The sequence below is a fragment of the Heterodontus francisci genome, chromosome 28 (assembly GCF_036365525.1).
Source record: "Heterodontus francisci isolate sHetFra1 chromosome 28, sHetFra1.hap1, whole genome shotgun sequence".
Lineage (NCBI taxonomy): Eukaryota > Metazoa > Chordata > Chondrichthyes > Heterodontiformes > Heterodontidae > Heterodontus > Heterodontus francisci.
In genome coordinates this window covers 25,051,346-25,071,775 of record NC_090398.1, presented here as the reverse complement: position 1 = coordinate 25,071,775, position 20,430 = coordinate 25,051,346, and the positions used below count along the sequence as shown (strand labels likewise).

At 35.9% G+C, this 20,430-nt stretch overlaps 1 protein-coding gene across 7 annotated transcripts in view; it reads right to left on the bottom strand.

Moving 5' to 3' along the window:
* LOC137385143 (NACHT, LRR and PYD domains-containing protein 3-like) overlaps positions 1 to 20,430 on the bottom strand; it is a 167,706-nt gene that overhangs the window by 101,103 nt on the left and 46,173 nt on the right. For 5 of the 7 annotated variants that reach the window (XM_068060031.1, XM_068060034.1, XM_068060035.1 and 2 more), the window contains one exon: positions 6,424 to 6,589. The gene's annotated coding sequence lies outside the window, so the exon portion shown is untranslated. Of the gene's footprint in view, positions 1 to 1,341; positions 1,535 to 6,423; positions 6,590 to 20,430 lie in introns of those variants that run through there. The other 2 variants (XM_068060032.1, XM_068060037.1) reach the window with 1 other exon arrangement.

Sequence of the window (20,430 nt, the reverse complement as noted above, 5' to 3'; positions counted from 1 at the left end):
ACCTTCCAAACCCGCGGCTTCTACCACCGAGAAGGACATGAGCAGCAGATGCATGGGAATACCACCACCTGCAAGTTCCCCTCCAAGCCACACACAATCCTGACTTGGAACTATATCGTCGTTCCTTCACTGTCGCTGGCTCAAACTCCTGGAACTCCCTTCCTAACAGCACTGTGGGTGTACCTACCTCACATGGACTGCAGCAGTTCAAGAAGGCAGCTCACCATCACCTTCTCCAGGGCAATTAAGGATGGGCAATAAATGCTGGCCTAGCCAGCAACACCCACATCCCTTAAAAACAAATTTTAAAAGATATTTTGCAGATCAATGCTGCACAACACCTCACTGTTTAAAGTTTTATAATTTATAACGTAAATATTATCATTAATATATAGTGGAACGGTGGGAAATGTCCTCACCTACTACGGTGCTCATTAGTCAGCTGCTGACACTCTGCAAGATATGGTAAATATATTCAAATAGAAACACATCTCCATGAACACACAATGTCACTGCCCATAAAGACTAGAGGACTCATACCCAGTTATACATTGTGTATGTGAGTAGATAAATTATATTCATAAAACACCATAATTTAACATCAAAACTCAATAAATCAAAATATTAAACACAAGTCTGTGAATAAAATAATACATTGCTGTACAACTGTGTAAAAATGGCCCCCATGTATGGAAATTGGCTCTGAGGTGAGCAGCCTGTTCACTTCCAGACCTGCTGTCGATAAAATGCCCCGAAGCCAGGACCGTGGCAGGGAGCTGATCCAGCGCAGCTCCCTGTGATTGTAGTGACATCCTCCTGCTTCCCAACCCCTCTCCCGGGGCCAGAAAATATCAGCCCGTGACTCAGAGGACGGTTTTCCTGAGCAACAATGTAACATCAGGGAGCAGGAGGCCACACTGAGTGGGGTAGGGGTGAGAGGAATAGAAAAGCAATAGTGATGGGAGATGTCTGATGTTTAACTGGAAGTGAATGTAACAGGAGCCGAGTTGGACCAGCAGCAATGTGGAAAATTACAGGAAGTGTCTGTTATAAACAAGGCTTTAATTCATTCCAATTAAATCTCACTGGCCTTGCTCATACTTAGACAAATGAACTGGAATGTCTTTCCACTGCTTCTGTAGGTTTTTACACCACGAGACCTGACATGCCAGAATGGCAAGTGAACCTGTCTGAATATTCACTGCACTGCCCCAGTTCTGCAAGGCCTATGAAATAATATTCTCCAATAAACAAGCATTGAAAAAGGCATCATCAACCCGGGAAAGTATTAAACAACAGCAAGTGGAAATCTTACTAATTATAATTATCCAGATAACCTACCGCTCAGAAACAACAGCTGTATAACCTCATTTTACTATTACAGACAATGTGTAAAAATTATTCCAGGAATCCAGAAGATGTTCTTACTCCTGGACTGACGAATACATAGAGAGAATTTTTTACTGAATGTTTCAACTTCCTTTGGATATAAAATGGAACCAACGTCTCTTGTACTGAGATCTGACAGACTGTTACCGGGGCAATAGAGGAAATCACTCAGCAAAAATAACTGAAAAGGAACATCACGTGTTGAGTTCAGTTAAGAGGAAGATTTAACCCTGAACATTCAGCCAGGTTTTCTAACCATGAAGCTGCAATTCCAAGAACGATTTTTTACACCACTAGACCTGACATTGCAGATTGACTGTCAGTCCCGTCGCGCCACAGATCGCATAACATATCATTTAAAACTTTCCAAATTAAAACAAGACCCAGCCAAATTATACCATCTATTAACCCCCGAATGCGGCTAACCAAACCAGGTGTTTTTAAATCAACAAATTAACTCTTTAATTAGAAGAACTAAATTCTTAAACACGATGAAGATATAAACAACTTTTAAAATAGGAAAATATTTGAGTCCTTGCAAATTTACAGTCCAGTGTTGCTTGAAGTCCTCACAGCTGTCCGATGGGGGAAAAAGGTTCTTGCAAAGTAGAACAGTCCGTAGTCTAACTTCAGTAAGTGATGCTTTCCTTCTCCAGTGAATTTCAACAATTAACAACTTGCAAACACTTTCAATAGAATCAATCTGACTTTAGAGATTTTGAGGGATAACAGTCTAACTTCCCTTCCTTCATTTCAAATTATCAGAGATCTCCGTTTTGGCTTGACTTTTTTTTTAGAACTTGGAGAGATAATAATTAAACAGACTAAAATCCTATTCCTTCAGTTTAAATGGTTGAGAGCTCTTTTTCAGGTGCTAAACACCACAGCTGTCTGTTTGTGTGTTCTCTGTGTCTGTGTTCTGTTCGAACAAATTGTCTTCAACTAAAATGCCAGTTCAAAATTGAATTGTTACAAATGTATCACTTGATACTCACTCTCAGTGGCTGTATCCATGGTAACAAGAATGCACCCTTTGAATTGCAGTCTCCAAATGGCTGTTTCTAAGGCAATGAAAATGCACCTTCCTATAACTCCTGTGGGTTGCTGGTTCTTAAAGCAATACTGATCCTTTGCAAGCCTTAAAGGCAAACCACATATTCCTGGAAAAAAAAAACTACTGGACCATGACAGGATAGTGTGGGAAAAAGGCATTGAAGTGGATGATCAGCCATGATCATGAATGGTGCAGCAGGCTCGATGGGCTGAATGGCCTACTCCTGTTCTATGTTCCAAAACATCTGATATTTGAGAAGTGCAAGGAATGTGACTATTACAAAATATTATATTTCACAAAACCCCAGTTAGTGTTCAAAGGGCTGAAACATGGTTGTTTCATTTCCTGCTGAAAGCAGGTCCCAACAATAACCAGGCGATTTGTGCTGAACGAGTACAGCAATGAATCTACAATGTAGCAGGACAAAGACTGTTCTCAGTTTAATAAAAACCTTCAGTCGAGGCTGGGAGCTGGATCAGGTGACCACTGAGAACCCTGTATTCTGACAGAACACAAAGTAATTACATTTAATCAATCGTTAAATCCAATAGTAAGCATTAAATCGAAAAATAGATGTAACAATGGGAAATAAGTGAATAGCAAAACCCAGTTTTTGGTTGAGACCTGTCCGTTTATTTTGATGGTTGGATATGAAATGCATATTAATCCAGTAACAATAGCTGGCACTACCGGAACATGCAGCATAATATCAATATAGGGATAGGCAATAAACGCTGTCCTAGCCATTGACACCCATATCCCATGAATGGGGAAAAAAGACAGGGACCATAAAGGTTGTTTATTTCCGAGTTGGTGCTGTCGGCTTGGACACTGTACACTGGAGAATGGCGGATTCTCTGCCCAGGGTTTTCTGTCCATTAACCAATGGCAGCGCACCCAGAATTTACTGATGTGTGTCATCAGTGCACAAGACTCACCGGCATCGGCATAGGTCAAATAATCCACCTCAGTGTACAGGGGAGGGGTGGCTCTGTGGTCCCAGCTGTGCAGTGCCCTAACTCGGCACATCTGTAGCTGGTCCAGCCCACAAGATACAACCAGAGATCAGTTTATTAAGATCCATTCCCTGCTCCATTGGTCAGTGTATGGCTACCTGGGAGCAGCTGGGAACATTAAAATAATACTTTAAGAAAACCAGAGAGGATGATCTGGTTTTACTTTGAAGATTTCTGAATGTGGGACATGACTCTGGGAGTAGTGCCTTGATCTTCCTCTAATGGTGCTGTGCTATCTTTCACTTCCATCTGTACAAACAGGGCGGGACTTGACTTGAATTGCACAACCATCTTCAGCTGCTTCACTGACCTTCCCTCCATCATATGATCAGAAGTGGGGATGTTCACTGATGGTTGTACATTGTTCAGTACCATTCCTAACTCCTCAGATACTGAAGCTGCTGCAGCAAGACCTGCACAACATCGAGGCTTAGGTTCATAATGCCAAGTAACATTTGTGTCACACAAGTGCCAGGCAATGACCATCACCAACAAGAGAGAATCTAACCATCTCCCCTTGACATTCAACAGCATTACTATCAGGAGTGTGGTGGAATATTCTCCACTTGCCTGGATGAGAGCAGCTCCAAAAAACACAAAAAACTTAACACCATCCCGGACAAAGCAGCCCGCTTGATTGACACCTAATCCACCACCTTCAACATTCACTCCCTCCACAACCAATGCACAGTGGCTGCAGTGTGTCCCATATGCAAGATGCACTGCAGAAACTCACCAAGCCTTCTTTGACAACACCTTTCAAGCCTACGACCTCTACTACCTACAAGGACGAGGACAGCAAACACATTGTGACACGACCATCTGCAAGCTCCCCTACAAGTCACACACTATACTGACTTGGAAATATATTGCCATTCCTTCTCTGCAGCCGGATCAAAATCCTGGAACTCCCTCCCTGACAGCACTGTGGGTGCAGCTGCACCAGATGGATTGCAGCTGTTCAAGAAGGCAGCATCCCAACAGAAATTAGGGATGGGCAATAAATGCCGGCCTTGCCAGTGATGCTCACCTTCCAAGAACAAATAAAAAAAACTAACACAATGATCCAGCATGAGGTGACGCAATAAAATATGAAGCGAGATCAGTTTTTGTCTTAAAACACAGTCACAAGTGAATCTTGAACGTATTTAGGGTAATGGATTTGATCTAAGAGGTTACTCCAGCTGAAGCAGAGCCCAGCAGACGGACACAAATTGCTTCACCTTGGATGATGTCGAGATTTTGAGCGTTGTTGGAACCACTCTTATTCAAGCAAGTGTGAGTATTCCATCACACTCCTGACGTGTGGCTTCTAGATGGTGGACAGGTTTTGGGGCATTAGGAAGGGAGCTACTCACTACAGGTAAGGTACCTACTGTAGGTAAAATTGGGTGGCTAGATCTTGGCTTAAGTTGACCATTTTCACACAGTTTTCTCTTTAATAACCAATAAGATCAAGGAAGCCATTTTGTATCTTGTATTAACTACTGTATTCATCAAATTAATGTATTAAGTAGTAACCCGTCATGAAGCAGATGATTGTAAAGCAACGAACCTTGATTAAGTTGTAACTAATGAATTAGTAATCATGCTACAAAAAGCAGACTTTTAAATAAGTTGAAAACTAAGTTTCTCAGCTTGTGACAAAGTTCAGTCAGTTGAATCTCTTCTGTAACTCACCGCAAGACAAAGTCAGCAGAAAAGCATTGTGAACCCTGATAACACTCAATAGCTGGGCTAACAAAGAATCGATTTTTGTACAAATTTCATATTTTCAATATCAGTATAAGGAGATAATAACTGTGATGGCGGGAAGGTCACTGATGAAGCAGCTGAAGATGGTTGGGCCTACGACACGATCCTGAGGAACTCCAGCAACAATGTCTCAGGTATGGGAAGACTGACCTCCAACAGCCACAACCGTTTTCCTCTGTGCTAGGTATGATACTAGCCAGTGGAAAGATTTCCCCCGATTCCCATTGACTTCACTTTTTCTCGGGCTCCTTGATGCCACACTTGGTCAAATGCTGTCTTGATGCCAAGGGCAGTCACTCTCACCTCACCTCTGGAATTCAGCTCTGTTGTCTGTGTTTGAACCAAGGTTGGAATGAGATTTGCAAATGATTGTTGCTGGCGAAATGCAAATTAAGCAGGTTATTGGTGAGTAAGTGCTGCTTGATCGCACGGTTGACATCGCCTTCCATCACTTTGATGATGATTGAGATAGGCCGGCGGGGCGGTGATTGGCCAGATTGGATTTGTCCTGCTTTTTATGCATAGCACATTCTTGGGCAATTTTCCACATTGTCAGCTGGAAAACTTTGTTGTAGCTGTAATCGAGCAGCTTCGCTAGGATCACGGATAGTTCTCATTTAGTTCTCAGTACTACAGCCAGAATGTTGTCAGGGCCCAAAACCTTTGCTGTATCCAGCTCCTTCAGTTATTCCTGGTATCACGTGGAGTGAATCGAATTGGCTGAAGACTAGCATCTGTGATGCTGCAGAACTAGGGAGGAGGCAGAGATGGATCATCTACTCGGCACTTCCGGCTGAAGATGGTTGTAAATACTTCAGCTTTGCCTTCTGCATTGAGGTGTTGAGATGGGATGGTTTCATGATCATTATTAATTATTTATTTTCTTTAGCAAATGCAAATTCCTGGAGCCAAGCGAGAGCCTCCTCATTTGCTGAGTTTAAGGCGATTAGTCCGCCACTCAGTCTGTAGGAGGGAATCCCCTCGGGAAATATGCAGCATTGTTATTAATAATATGGCCTTTTTATTCCAGGTTTATTAATTAATGAATTTAAATTCCACAGGCTTCCATGGTATTGTTTGAACAGATGTCTTCAGAGCATTAGACAGACTCTTCCAGTCTCATTCTCACCATTTCCTGCCTCACCTTGTAACCTTTGTGTACTGTCTACAGGACCAGTGTTTCTCAGAGTAAATGGGACTTTCTCTTACCTTTCTCCCCAGTTGATCTATGGAAGCTCTTTGAATGGGAAGGGTTCTCTCTGGTTGGTGCTCTCACAATCCTGTGCTGGTTCACCTGCTGTTGTTCTTCAGTCTACAATCCCTGTTTACTGTCAGCTGCCGAATTTGCTCATCACTCTGTCATTCACCAGGAGATCTAATTATAACAAAACAGAATGAGAACAATATTGAGGGTCTGAAGTAAAAAAACAATTTGATGAGTTCCAGAAAGCCTCTCCCTGACCAACAAATCACCATAGTTTGGGGCAGAAATGTGCCATTTCACTCTGCAATTTCAACAACTCTCACCGGGCTACACACTGTCTGATCTCACTGGCTCCATCCTCCCCGGGTTACACACTGTCTGATCTCACTGGCTCCATCCTCCCCGGGTTATACACTGTCTGATCACACTGGGTCCATCCTCCCGGGTTATACACTGTCTGATCACACTGGGTCCATCCTCCCTGGGTTACACACTGTCTGATCTCTCTGGGTCCATCCTCCCTGGGTTACACACTGTCTGATCACACTGGGTCCATCCTCCCTGGGTTACACACTGTCTGATCACACTGGGTCTATCCTCCCTGGGTTACACACTGTCTGATCTCACCGGGTCCATCCTTCCCGGGTACACACTGTCTGATCTCACTGGGTCTATCCTCCCTGGGTTACACACTGTCTGATCTCATTGGGTCCATCCTCCCCGGGTTACACACTGTCTGATCACAGTGGGTCCATCTAACCCTGGAATTGTTAGCAGTCACCATTTAAATTGCTGCAAACATACTGAATTCAATGCAAAAACACCTGACATTTCAGAAGTCAAGGAATGTGACTATTACAATATACATTTCAGGAGTCCAGCTGTAGGAACATCTGGATTCCTGGAATAAAACTCCAGTTAGAGTTTAAAGGGCTGACGATTGAGAAACCTTTATTCTGACAAAGGAAAATAATTACTTTTAATCATCTTGTTATAATTTTATCACCAGTTTACATTTGATCAAATATTAAAACCAATAGTAAGTGTTAAACTGAGAAACAAATGTAACAATGGGAAATAAGTGTGATTAGTTAGACCCAGCTTTTGGTTGAGATCTGTCCGTTTCTTTATTTTGTTATTTCCACGTTTTCATGAGTGGAGCCAGAAATTCTCCATCTTCTCTACCAACTGCAGATTAACCCAACCAGATCAAACCCTGTATTAACACTGTATATTAAACCCTGTATTAACACTGTACATTAACACTATAACTATATTCATACTGTATCACTCTATATCGATGTTATTTTACTCGATACATAGATACATAGAGATACACAGTACTGAAACAGGCCCTTCGGCCCACTGAGTCTGTGCTGACCAACAACCACCCATTTATACTAATCCTACATTAATCCTAAATTCCCTACCACATCCCCACAATTCACCGACCACCTACCTACTCTAGGGGCAATTTACCTATCAATCTGCATGAACACTATAACTATATTCATACTATATCTGTCTATATCGATGCTATTTTACTCTATATTATTATAATTTCATTAATTCTATATCGATGCTATTTTACTCTATATTAATACTATAACTATATTAATACTATATCTCTCTATATCGATGCTATTTTACTCTATATTAATATTATAACTACATTAATACTATATCACTCTATATCGATGCTATTTACTCTATATTAATATTATAACTACATTAATACTATATCACTCTATATCGATGCTATTTACTCTATATTAATATTATAACTACATTAATACTATATCACTCTATATCGATGCTATTTACTCTATATTAATATTATAACTACATTAATACTATATCACTCTATATCGATGCTATTTTACTCTATATTATTATAACTACATTAATACTTTATCACTCTGTATCGATGCTATTTTACTCTATATTAATATTATAACTACATTAATACTATATCACTCCATATCGATGCTATTTTACTCAACATTAACACCATAACTGCATTAATACTATATCACTCCATATCGATGCTATTTTACTCAACATTAACACCATAACTGCATTAATACTATATCTCTCTATATCGATGCTATTTTACTTGTTATTAATACTATAACTATATTAATACTATATCACTGCTAGTTTACTCGATATTAATATTATAACTACATAAATACTATAACACTCTAAATCAATGCGATTTTACTCGACATTAACACCATAACTACATCAATACTATAGCTCTCTATCTCAATGATATTTTATTCTATATTAATATTATAACTACATTAATACGATATAAATCTATATCAATGCTATTTTACTCTATATTAATACTATAACTGTATTACTACTATATCAGTCAAAATCGATGCTATTTTACTCGATATTAATACTATAACTATATTAATACTATATCTCTCCATATCGATGCTATTTTACTCGATATTAATACTATATCTCTATATCGATGCTATTTTACTCGATATTAATACTATAACTATATTAATATTGTATCACTCAATATCGATGCAATTTTACTCGATATGAATACTATAACTATATTAATACCATATCTCTCCATATTGATGCTATTTTACTCCATATTAATACTATAACTATATTAATATTGTCGCACTCTATATCGATGCAATTTTACTCTATATTAATGCTATAACTGTATTAATATTGTATCACTCTATATCGATGCAATTTTACTCTATATTAATACTATAACTATATTAATATTGTATCACTCTATATCGATGCAATTTTACTCTATATTAATGCTATAACTGTATTAATATTGTATCACTCTATATTAATGCTATAACTGTATTAATATTGTATCACTCTATATCGATGCAATTTTACTCTATATTAATATTGTATCACTCTACATCGATGCAATTTTACTCTATATTAATACTCTAACTATATTAATATTGTATCACTCTATATCGATGCAATTTTACTCTATATTAATACGATAACTATATTAATATTGTATCACTCTATATCGATGCAATTTTACTCTATATTAATACTATAACTATATTAATATTGTATCACTCTATATCGATGCAATTTTACTCTATATTAATACTATAACTATATTAATATTGTATCACTCTATATCGATGCAATTTTACTCTATATTAATACTATAACTATATTAATATTGTATCACTCTATATCGATGCAATTTTACTCTATATTAATACGAAAACTATATCAATATTGTATCACTCTATATCGATGCTATTTTACTCTATATTAATACTATAACTATATTAATATTGTATCACTCTATATCGATGCAATTTTACTCTACATTAATATTATAACTATATTAATATTGTATCACTCTATATCGATGCTATTTTACTCTATATTAATACTATAACTATATTAATATTGTATCACTCTATATCGATGCAATTTTACTCTGTATTAATACTATAACTATATTAATATTGTATCACTCGATATCGATGCAATTTTACTCTATATTAATACTATAACTATATTAATATTGTATCACTCTATATCGATGCAATTTTACTCTATATTAATACTATAACTATATTAATATTGTATCACTCTATTCGATGCAATTTTACTCTATATTAATACTATAACTATATTAATATTGTATCACTCTATATCGATGCTATTTTACTCGATATTAATACTATAACTATATTAATATTGTATCACTCTATATCGATGCAATTTTACTCGATATGAATACTATAACTATATTAATACCAAATCTCTCCATATCGATGTTATTTTACTCTATATTAATACTATAACTATATTAATATTGTATCACTCTATATCGATGCAATTTTACTCTATATTAATACTATAACTATATTAATATTGTATCACTCTATATCGATGCAATTTTACTCTATATTAATGCTATAACTGTATTAATATTGTATCACTCTATATTAATGCTATAACTGTATTAATATTGTATCACTCTATATCGATGCAATTTTACTCTATATTAATATTGTATCACTCCATATCGATGCAATTTTACTCTATATTAATACTCTAACTATATTAATATTGTATCACTCTATATCGATGCAATTTTACTCTATATTAATACGATAACTATATTAATATTGTATCACTCTATATCGATGCAATTTTACTCTATATTAATACTATAACTATATTAATATTGTATCACTCTATATCGATGCAATTTTACTCTATATTAATACTATAACTATATTAATATTGTATCACTCTATATCGATGCAATTTTACTCTATATTAATACTATAACTATATTAATATTGTATCACTCTATATCGATGCAATTTTACTCTATATTAATACTATAACTATATCAATATTGTATCACTCTATATCGATGCTATTTTACTCTATATTAATACTATAACTATATTAATATTGTATCACTCTATATCGATGCAATTTTACTCTATATTAATACTATAACTATATTAATATTGTATCACTCTATATCGATGCTATTTTACTCTATATTAATACTATAACTATATTAATATTGTATCACTCTATATCGATGCAATTTTACTCTGTATTAATACTATAACTATATTAATATTGTATCACTCTATATCGATGCAATTTTACTCTATATTAATACTATAACTATATTAATATTGTATCACTCTATATCGATGCAATTTTACTCTATATTAATACTATAACTATATTAATATTGTATCACTCTATATCGATGCAATTTTACTCTATATTAACACTATAACTATATTAATACTGTATCACTCTGTATCGATGCTATTTTACTCTATATTAATATTGTATCACTCTATATCGATGCAATTTTACTCTATATTAATACTCTAACTATATTAATATTGTATCACTCTATATCGATGCAATTTTACTCTATATTAATACGTAACTATATTAATATTGTATCACTCTATATCGATGCAATTTTACTCTATATTAATACTATAACTATATTAATATTGTATCACTCTATATCGATGCAATTTTACTCTATATTAATACTCTAACTATATTAATATTGTATCACTCTATATCGATGCAATTTTACTCTATATTAATACGATAACTATATTAATATTGTATCACTCTATATCGATGCAATTTTACTCTATATTAATACTATAACTATATTAATATTGTATCACTCTATATCGATGCAATATTACTCTATATAAATACTCTAACTATATTAATATTGTATCACTCTATTCGATGCAATTTTACTCTATATTAATACTATAACTATATTAATATTGTATCACTCTATATCGATGCTATTTTACTCGATATTAATACTATAACTATATTAATATTGTATCACTCTATATCGATGCAATTTTACTCGATATGAATACTATAACTATATTAATACCATATCTCTCCATATTGATGCTATTTTACTCCATATTAATACTATAACTATATTAATATTGTAGCACTCTATATCGATGCAATTTTACTCTATATTAATGCTATAACTGTATTAATATTGTATCACTCTATATCGATGCAATTTTACTCTATATTAATGCTATAACTGTATTAATATTGTTACACTCTATATTAATGCTATAACTGTATTAATATTGTATCACTCTATATCGATGCAATTTTACTCTATATTAATATTGTATCACTCTATATCGATGCAATTTTACTCTATATTAATACTCTAACTATATTAATATTGTATCACTCTATATCGATGCAATTTTACTCTATATTAATACGATAACTATATTAATATTGTATCACTCTATATCGATGCAATTTTACTCTATATTAATACTATAACTATATTAATATTGTATCACTCTATATCGATGCAATTTTACTCTATATTAATACTATAACTATATTAATATTGTATCACTCTATATCGATGCAATTTTACTCTATATTAATACTATAACTATATTAATATTGTATCACTATATCGATGCAATTTTACTCTATATTAATACTCTAACTATATTAATATTGTATCACTCTATATCGATGCAATTTTACTCTATATTAATACTATAACTATATCAATATTGTATCACTCTATATCGATGCTATTTTACTCTATATTCATACTATAACTATATTAATATTGTATCACTCTATATCGATGCAATTTTACTCTATATTAATACTATAACTATATTAATATTGTATCACTCTGTATCGATGCTATTTTACTCTATATTAATACTATAACTATATTAATATTGTATCACTCTATATCGATGCAATTTTACTCTGTATTAATACTATAACTATATTAATATTGTATCACTCTATATCGATGCAATTTTACTCTATATTAATGCTATAACTGTATTAATATTGTATCACTCTATATTAATGCTATAACTGTATTAATATTGTATCACTCTATATCGATGCAATTTTACTCTATATTAATATTGTATCACTCTACATCGATGCAATTTTACTCTATATTAATACTCTAACTATATTAATATTGTATCACTCTATATCGATGCAATTTTACTCTATATTAATACGATAACTATATTAATATTGTATCACTCTATATCGATGCAATTTTACTCTATATTAATACTATAACTATATTAATATTGTATCACTCTATATCGATGCAATTTTACTCTATATTAATACTATAACTATATTAATATTGTATCACTCTATATCGATGCAATTTTACTCTATATTAATACTATAACTATATTAATATTGTATCACTCTATATCGATGCAATTTTACTCTATATTAATACGAAAACTATATCAATATTGTATCACTCTATATCGATGCTATTTTACTCTATATTAATACTATAACTATATTAATATTGTATCACTCTATATCGATGCTATTTTACTCGATATTAATACTATAACTATATTAATATTGTATCACTCTATATCGATGCAATTTTACTCGATATGAATACTATAACTATATTAATACCATATCTCTCCATATTGATGCTATTTTACTCCATATTAATACTATAACTATATTAATATTGTATCACTCTATATCGATGCAATTTTACTCTATATTAATACTATAACTATATTCATATTGTATCACTCTATATCGATGCAATTTTACTCTATATTAATGCTATAACTGTATTAATATTGTATCACTCTATATTAATGCTATAACTGTATTAATATTGTATCACTCTATATCGATGCAATTTTACTCTATATTAATATTGTATCACTCCATATCGATGCAATTTTACTCTATATTAATACTCTAACTATATTAATATTGTATCACTCTATATCGATGCAATTTTACTCTATATTAATACGATAACTATATTAATATTGTATCACTCTATATCGATGCAATTTTACTCTATATTAATACTATAACTATATTAATATTGTATCACTCTATATCGATGCAATTTTACTCTATATTAATACTATAACTATATTAATATTGTATCACTCTATATCGATGCAATTTTACTCTATATTAATACTATAACTATATTAATATTGTATCACTCTATATCGATGCAATTTTACTCTATATTAATACTATAACTATATTAATATTGTATCACTCTATATCGATGCAATTTTACTCTATATTAATACTATAACTATATTAATATTGTATCACTCTATATCGATGCAATTTTACTCTATATTAATACTATAACTATATCAATATTGTATCACTCTATATCGATGCTATTTTACTCTATATTAATACTATAACTATATTAATATTGTATCACTCTATATCGATGCAATTTTACTCTATATTAATACTATAACTATATTAATATTGTATCACTCTATATCGATGCTATTTTACTCTATATTAATACTATAACTATATTAATATTGTATCACTCTATATCGATGCAATTTTACTCTGTATTAATACTATAACTATATTAATATTGTATCACTCTATATCGATGCAATTTTACTCTAAATTAATACTATAACTATATTAATATTGTATCACTCTATATCGATGCAATTTTACTCTATATTAATACTATAACTATATTAATATTGTATCACTCTATATCGATGCAATTTTACTCTATATTAACACTATAACTATATTAATATTGTATCACTCTGTATCGATGCTATTTTACTCTATATTAATATTGTATCACTCTATATCGATGCAATTTTACTCTATATTAATACGATAACTATATTAATATTGTATCACTCTATATCGATGCAATTTTACTCTATATTAATACTATAACTATATTAATATTGTATCACTCTATATCGATGCAATATTACTCTATATTAATACTCTAACTATATTAATATTGTATCACTCTATTCGATGCAATTTTACTCTATATTAATACTATAACTATATTAATATTGTATCACTCTATATCGATGCTATTTTACTCGATATTAATACTATAACTATATTAATATTGTATCACTCTATATCGATGCAATTTTACTCGATATGAATACTATAACTATATTAATACCATATCTCTCCATATTGATGCTATTTTACTCCATATTAATACTATAACTATATTAATATTGTAGCACTCTATATCGATGCAATTTTACTCTATATTAATGCTATAACTGTATTAATATTGTATCACTCTATATCGATGCAATTTTACTCTATATTAATGCTATAACTGTATTAATATTGTTACACTCTATATTAATGCTATAACTGTATTAATATTGTATCACTCTATATCGATGCAATTTTACTCTATATTAATATTGTATCACTCTATATCGATGCAATTTTACTCTATATTAATACTATAACTATATTAATATTGTATCACTCTATATCGATGCAATTTTACTCTATATTAATACTATAACTATATTAATATTGTATCACTCTATATCGATGCAAATTTACTCTATATTAATGCTATAACTGTATTAATATTGTATCACTATATCGATGCAATCTTACTCTATATTAATGCTAGAACTGTATTAATATTGTATCACTCTATATCGATGCAATTTTACTCTATATTAATATTGTATCACTCTATATCGATGCAATTTTACTCTATATTAATACTATAACTATATTAATATTGTATCACTCTATATCGATGCTATTTTACTCTATATTAATACTATAACTATATTAATATTGTATCACTCTATATCGATGCAATTTTACTCTATATTAATACTATAACTATATTAATATTGTATCACTCTATATCGATGCAATTTTACTCTATATTAATACTATAACTATATTAATATTATCACTCTATATCGATGCTATTTTACTCTATATTAATACTCTCACTATATTAATACTATATCTCTCTATATCGATGCAATTTTACTCTATATTAATGCTATAACTATTAATACTGTATCACTCTATATCGATGCAATTTTACTCTATATTAATACTAACTATATTAATACTATATATCTCTGTATCGATGCTATTTTACTCTATCTTCTTCTTCTTCTTTGGCCTCCTTGTCTCGAGAGACAATGGGTAAGCGCCTGGAGGTGGTCAGTGGTTTGTGAAGCAGCGCCTGGAGTGGCTATAAAGGCCAATTCTAGAGTGACAGGCTCTTCCACAGGTGCTGCAGAGAAATTTGTTTGTCGGGGCTGTTACACAGTTGGCTCTCCCCTTGCGCCTCTGCCTTTTTTCCTGCCAACCACTAAGTCTCTTCGACTCGCCACACTTTAGCCCCGCCTTTATGGCTGCCCGCCAGCTCTGGCAGACGCTGGCAACTGACTCCCATGACTTGTGACCAATGTCACAGGATTTCATGTCGCATTTGCAGACGTCTTTAAAGCGGAGACATGGACGGGTCTGATGGGTCTGATACCAGTGGCGAGCTCGCTGTACAATGTGTCTTTGGGGATCCTGCCATCTTCCATGCGGCTCACATGGCTATAACTATATTAATACTATATCACTCTATATCGATGCTATTTTACTCTATATTGTGCTAGTGAGGCCAGAAACAGGGAGTGAGTGCAGCTGAACACGTGGCTACAGAACTGGTGCAGGAGGGAGGGATTCAGATATCTAGATCATTGGGATATCCTCTGGGGAAGGTGGGACCTGTACAAGAAGGACGGGTTGCATATGAACTGGAGGGGCACCAATATCCTGGGCGGGAGGTTTGCTCGAACTCATCGGGAGGGTTTAGACTAGTTTGGCAGGGGGATGGGAATCGGAGCTACGGATCAGTGGATGGGGTAGCTGTTGAACAGGCAAATACAGAGTGCAGAGAGTCTGTGAGGAAGGTCAGACAGTTGACAGGGCAAAGTTGCAGCCAGTATAATGTGTTGAAGTGTGTCTATTTTAACGCAAGAAGTGTCAGGAATAAGGGTGATGAACTTAGAACATGGATCAGTACTTGGAGCTACGATGATAAAAGCAAAATACTGTGGATGCTGGAAATCTGAAACAAAAACAAGAAATGCTGGATTCACTCAGCAGGTCTGGCAGCATCTGTGGAAAGAGAAGCAGAGTTAACGTTTCGGGTCAGTGACCCTTCTTCGGAACTACTTGGAGCTACGATGTTGTGGCCATTACGGAGACGTGGATATCACTGGGGCAGGAATGGATGTTGGATGTTCTGGGGTTTAGATGTTTCAAAAGGAATAGGGAGGGAGGTAAAAGAGGTGGGGGAGTGGCATTGTTAGTCAGGGATAGTATCACAGCTGCAGAAAGGGAGGTCGTCGAGGAGGGTTTGTCTGCTGAGTCATTATGGGTGGAAGTCAGAAACAGGAAAGGAGCAGTCACTTTGTTGGGAGTTTTCTATAGACCCCCCAATAACAACAGACGCATGGAGGAACAGATTGGGAGGCAGATTTTGGAAAGGTGCAGAGGTAACAGGGTTGTTGTCATGGGTGACTTCAACTTCCCTAATATTGATTGGAACCTTCTTAGTGCAAATACTTTGGATGGAGCAGTTTTTGTCAGGTGTGTCCAGGAAGGTTTCCTGACTCAATTTGTAGATAGGCCGACTAGAGGGGAGACTATGTCGGACTTGGTGCTTGGCAACGAACCAGGCCAGGTGGCAGATCTCTCGGTGGGAGAGCATTTCGGTGATAGTGATCACAACTCCCTGACCTTTACTATAGTCATGGAGAGGGACAGGAGCAAACGGGATGGGAAAATGTTTAATTGGGGGAGGGGGAATTACAATGCTATTAGGCAGGAACTGGAGAGCATAAATTGGGAACTTGCTGCGACTGCTGGATAGGTTTGTCCCAATGAGGCAGGGAAGGGATGGTAGGGTGAAGGAACATTCATTGACAAGAGATGTGGAACAGCTAGTCAAGAGGAAGAAGGAAGCTTACTTAAGGGTGAGGAAGCAAGGATCAGACAGGGCTCTAGAGGGTTACAAGGGAGCCAGGAAGGAACTGAAGAATGGACTTAGGAGAGCTAGAAGCGGATATGAAAAAGTCTTGGCGGGTAGGATTAAGGAAAATCCCAAGGCGTTCTACACTTATGTGAGGAACAAGAGGATGGCCAGAGTGAGGGTAGGACCGATCAGGGATAGTGGAGGGAACTTGTGCCTGGAGTCAGAGGAGGTAGGGGAGGTCCTAAATGAATACTTTGCTTCAGTATTCACTAGTGAGAGGGACCTGGTCGTTTGTGAGGACAGCATGGAACAGGCTGATATGCTCGAACAGGCTGAGGTTAAGAGGGAGGATGTGCTGGAAATTTTGAATGATATGAGGACAGATAAGTCCCCGGGGCCAGACGGGATATACCCAAGGATATTACGGGAAGCGAGGGAAGAGATTGCTGCGCCTTTGGCGATGATCTTTGCGTCTTCACTGTCCACTGGAGTAGTACCGGATAATTGGAACGTGGCAAATGTTGTTCCCTTGTTCAAGAAAGGGAATAGGGATAACCCTGGGAATTATAGACCAGTCAGTCTTACGTCGGTTTTGGGCAAATTATTGGAGAGGATTCTGAGAGATAGGATTTATGATTATTTGGAAAAGCATGGTTTGATTAGAGACAGTCAGCATGGCTTTGTCAGGGGCAGGTCATGCCTCACAAGCCTTATTGAATTCTTTGAAGATGTGACAAAACACATTGATGAAGGAAGAGCAGTGGATGTGGTGTATATGGATTTTTCAAGGCGTTTGATAAGGTTCCCTATGGTAGGCTCATTCAGAAAGTAAGGAGGCATGGGATTCAGGGAAAGTTGGCTGTCTGGATACAAAATTGGCTGGCCCATAGAAGTCAGAGGGTGGTAGTAGATGGAAAGTATTCAGCATGGAGCTCAGTGACCAGTGGTGTTCCACAAGGATCTGTTCTGGGACATCTGCTCTTTGTGATTTTTATAAATGACTTGGATGAGGAAGTGGAAGGCTGGGTTAGCAAGTTTGCCAATGACATGAATGTTGCTGGAGTTGTGGATAGTGTGGAAGGCTGTTGTAGGTTGCAACGGGACATTGACAGGATGCAGAGCTGGGCTGAGAAGTGGCAGATGGAGTTCAACCTGGAAAAGTGTGAAGTGATTCATTTTGGAAGGTCGAACTTGAATGCGGAATACAGGCTTAAAGACAGGATTCTTGGTAGTGTGGAGGAACAGAGGGATCTTGGGGTCCATGTCCATAGATTGCTCAAAGTTGCCACCCAAGTTGATAGGGTTGTTAAGAAGGCGTATGGTGTGTTGGCTTTCATTAACGGGGGGAATGAGTTTAAGAGCCGCGAGGTTATGCTGCAGCTCTATAAGGCCCTGGTTCGACCACACTTGGAATATTGTGTTCAGTTCTGGTCGCCTCATTATATGAAGGATGTGGAAGCTTTAGAGAGGGTGCAGAGGAGATTTACCAGGATGCTGCCTGGACTGGAGGGAATGTCCTACGAAGAAAGATTGAGGGAGCTAGGGCTTTTCTCATTGGAGCGAAGAAGGATGAGAGGTGAACTAAAAACAAGAAAAGCTGGAACCACTCAGCAGGTCTGGCAGCATCTGTGGAAAGAGAAGCAGAGTTAACGTTTCGGGTCAGTGACCCTTCATCGGAACTGAGAAATATTAGAAAAGTCACAGGTTATAAGCAAGTGAGGTGGGGGTGGGGCAAGAGATAACAAAGGAGGTCTAGATTGGACCAGGCCACATAGCTGACCAAAGGGTCACGGAGCAAAGGCAAACAATATGTTAATGGTGTGTTGGGCCTCTGTTCCAGGAAGAAGCGGAGAGCCCTCAAACCATCCTGGTGGGGGATGGAGGTGTAGAGCGATTGGACGTCCATAGTGAAGAGGAGGCGGTTGGGACCAGGAAACTCAGGCCCCCTCCCCCAACTCTTTTTCCGGTACATTGATGACTGTATCGGTGACGTTTCCTGCTCCCGCCCCGAACTGGAAAACTTTATCAACTTTGCTTCCAATTTCCACCCTTCTCTCACCTTTACATGGTCCATCTCTGACACTTCCCTTCCCTTCCTCGACTTCTCTGTCTCCATCTCTGGGGATAGGTTGTCTACTAATATCCATTATAAGCCCACCGATTCCCACAGCTACCTCGACTGCACTTCTCCACACCCTACCTCCTGTAAGGACTCCATTCCATTCTCCCAGTTTCTCCGTCTCCGACGCATCTGCTCTGATGATGCTACCTTTCATGACGCTGCTTCTGATATGACCTCCTTTTTCCTCAACCAAGGATTTCCCCCCACTGTGGTTGACAGGGCCCTCAACCGTGTCCGACCCATTCCCCGACCTCTACCCTCACCCCTTCCCCTCCCTCCCAGAACCGTGACAGGGTTCCCCTTGTCCTCACTTTTCACCCCACCAGCCTCCATATCCAAAGGATCATCCTCCGCCATTTCCGCCACCTCCAGCGTGATGCCACTACCAATCGCATCTTCCCCTGTCAGCATTCCGAAGGGATCGTTCCCTCCATGACACCCTGGTCCACTCTTCCATTACCCCCACCACCTCGTCCCCGACCCAGGGCA